Raw genomic sequence first — 4,047 nt, 5'->3', positions numbered from 1 at the left:
AATGTAATAGAAGTGGATAATGATCTGATCTGGTATCCTCCAAGTGGATGACCATTGCTTTCAGGTACTTTAACCTCGAATGTGTTAAGGTCAAACATCTATCCAACTTTTCTTTAACAAAATTCTCACCAAATTGTTTGTTGCTCCAAGTAAATTTGCTTCCAATATACCCTAAGTCCACCAACTCACCTTCATTAATAAAATTATTGAAAGCCTCAATAAATCTTCTCGTCTTTATACGATTCCTTTCTTTGTCGTGGTACTCTGAGATAGCATATTAAAATCTCCTATCACCAAAGAATATTGACCTGAGCGGCGAATAATCTCCAAAATCTTGCCAAACTGCTCCTTCCTCCGATTCTCCTCACAATGAAGATGAATAGCCACCACCTCTCATTGCTTTTGGAGTCTACGGCCAGTTCATGAGAATTGAATCATAAATTCTTCTTTGTGCTGAACCATAATATCTAACTCTTCCTTCCATGCCAACACCAATCCTCCTGCCAATTCCCTAGGATCCATACAAGAAAAGTTCACAAAATCCAACTTCCTACAAACTTCCGACACAGTCAAGGTATTATTTTTCGTTTCACACATAAACAATACCTCGGGAGAATGGGATTTACAAATCCCTTGTATGATGTGAACTATCAAGGGTTTTTTCAAATCCCGATAGTTCCACATCAACATCTTCATAGCGCTCCGGGTTCCCTTTCAAGGGTAGCACCCTCCCCTTCAACAGTCGCAACAGTGGATTTTTGGCACATTTTCTTTGAAATTGCCATCTCCATTCCTTCTTGGGCCTTCCTCTTTTTTTCCTGTCACATTGATTATTTTTCTTCTAGCGAGAATTTTCAAGTTTGGCTTCCGTTTATTTTGTTGTCCTACTTCTTCGGAGTATCTTGGTAACATCCAGGTTAAGCAGCACTTTAACAATCCTACTTTCCTTGCCTCTCATTTGAAATATGTCAACATCTAAGACTTCTCCCATTGCTCTTTCGATTTTTCCACCTAGCTCCTTTGTTTTGTAGTATTTCAGTAATTCCCAAAGTTGAATCCACACCAGAACGTGAGAGAATTCTGCATCATTAAGTGTCTCTTCTTCCTTCCATCTCTTTAGATTTAGGATATAATTTTTGAAAAGCCATGCCCCCTCTTTCGATTCGAATAAGCTCTTTTTTGTTAGAGAAGAAAAACAAGAAGAGGTTTCCTCCATGATCTACCACCCTAAATCCCTCTGGTTCCCTCCAAATAGCCTGCATTGCTGCCTCCATAGTCCCTCCTAAAAAAGCTCGATCAGCCAGCAACCCACCTACCAAACTCCTTGAGCATCTCTCTACCCCTGCTCGAATTTCCTCTTCACCAAACGCAACGACTTCCTCCTCTTCCTCCCAACTCCTTCTTCCTCTGTCTCGATTGTGTGAGCAGTCGATATTGCCATTAGGATCTCAGTGACGCTTGTAGAATTTAGATGAATTTAGATGGACGTTTGTGTTTTTTATAAATTAGAATTTCTCCCGCTTAAATTCTCGCAGAGCACTATAAAACCCTGGTAGAGCACCATCAATCCCTAAATTATTAGACCAACTTGATTAACCTTAATTACTCAAATGAGTTGGAGATTTTGGTAGTTTACTCTTATTATCTTCTTTTTTCTTATTATTATGTCATTTTTACTCACAAATTACTACAACCACCATGACCACTTCAATTGTGATTTTTGTCGTTACTCAAAAGAAAATCATAATGAAAAGAAATGATATTTTTAAAAGAAAAATGTTAATTTTAACTAAAGAATTAAAATAGAACGAAATAAGATGTTTGGGATAAAAATTAAATATTTTAAAAATTAAAGACGAAATTAAAAGTATCAGAAAAATGTAATTTATCTCTCTTAACTTTTTGCTCATTATGTGTAATTTATCTATTAAACTTTTAAAAGATGCAACTAATTGTTCTCTTAAATTTATAAAATATTACCAAAAAAAACTTCAAATAAGTGTTCTTCAAAATTATTCTTCCATTAAAGAGTGATTTATTTATAAAACACAATTTACAGTAATAAATTAACAACTTCATATATAGTTTTAACTTTTAAGCTATACATTTTAAGATTCTAAAGTACGTATATATAGACTGCAGTGTGAAGATGAAGTAAAATTTGTTTAGAAAATGAATGAATAAAAGAGCTTTCCCTAACTCTCAACAATGAATAATATATATGTTCAACAGTTGAATGACATTCTTCATAACCATAACCATAACATAATATAGTTGCCTCTTTAGTGGTTGTGTGGTGAGTCATATTGAACGGTTGGAATGATGCTATTACACTTTTCTTCGAAAGTCACCAAATGCACCAAACCAATCATATCTTGTCTTGTTTCTTTAGAGTCACCATTCACCAACAACTTACATATATGTGGCAAGTGTATAGTATCCCCAAATCCCCTAAGTTTTGAACCATACATGTGTATTAATAATGTGTCATTCCCTCAACTCAAAAGAATAATTTTGTGGACAAAGACATTTTATTTTATGCCTCTTGTTTCCTTGTGCATAGCAAATTCACGTTTCATATGCCTTTGAATCCAACCGTGTCACAAAAGAGTGTCATAGAAACTAGTACTACACAAAAATTTCTACCCTTAAATTATATCCTTTTATTAAACTAAATCCAATCATGTTCCATTTCACGTGGTCATGTATATATTTATATATAAAAGTTAAAACAAATGGACATTGGTCGATCACAAATTTAAAGTTAATTCTAAGCCATACAATCAACCTTTCTTCATTAGGAAGTGTGCATATATATATGCCTCAATGACAATGCAGCACCTTCAATTGAATGAAGCATCTATCTTCTTAATCATAGTTTATTAATTAACATTTTTGTTTTTAAAATATATATATATTCCATTTTTTTGTCAAAATCTAGTGGAGTCAAAAAATTCCCTCTTTTTCTTCTTGCGTCACTAAATTGACCATTTGACCCTTTTGGAGCATATGATTGGAAAAGGACAAATTAATAGTGTAAGAATGTGATTACGTGAGGTATTGGCATTCATGTCCTTATCCACAAGAAATTAAATATTGGTCTAGGGAACATGTATGTGCTTCAAGCAATCAAATCCGTAGATGAGTTTCTAGTTTTTCTATAAAAGGTCTTCATTCATCTATATATTTATACCATTTATTCAAAGAAAGAAAACTTATAGGTACTAAATACTGCAACTAAAGATTAATTTTTACTCTCAAGAATAATGTGCAAAGGTGCAGAAGAAAAAAAGCATGGTGGTGGTTTTTGTAGGAGCTTCACACATGAAGAGGGTGCATCATCACAACATCATCATCATGATGGTGGTTCAAAATCTTGTGAGCTATGTGGATTTCAAGCTTCATTGTATTGCCAAGCTGATGATGCTTATTTGTGTAGAGAGTGTGACAAATGGGTTCATAAGGCAAATTTCTTGGCACTTAGACACATAAGGTGTTTTTTGTGCAACACGTGTCACAATCTTACAAGGAGATGTCTCATTGGAGCTTCAATGGAGGTCATTCTTCCAGTCACATTAATTGAGAACCTTTCTAACAACAACAATAGCAGGGATTGTTCAAGAACACAAGACACCCCTTTCAAGTTTCTCTAATTTTCATGCATCCCTTTTCTTTTGATGTAATCTTAGTTTTCTTGGCTTGTTTCCCCTGGATGATATGTAGAATAGTGAAATATCATCATTTCATTTCAGGCGTTCTTGGTGGAACTATTGAAAATGGGGAAGTTCTACAAGAATTTTATCAATATCTATATTATATGAAAAAAAAATTGATAACAATTTGTTTGAAAAATATTTTGCATATTCATATCAAGTTTTGTTCATCAAATTTACACACACATATATATAATGAAAATTATAGATTTATACGCTTATTCAATAATAAAAAAAATATATATTTCTTCAGTGACAGATCCAAAAATTTTAAGTCTATGAAACAAACATATAACAAATAAGAATAACAAAAAAATTTATATAAACATATTGA

Source organism: Arachis ipaensis, chromosome B03 (assembly GCF_000816755.2).
Source record: "Arachis ipaensis cultivar K30076 chromosome B03, Araip1.1, whole genome shotgun sequence".
NCBI classification, from domain to species: Eukaryota; Viridiplantae; Streptophyta; class Magnoliopsida; order Fabales; family Fabaceae; genus Arachis; species Arachis ipaensis.
Note: the sequence above shows the minus strand (reverse complement) of the source record.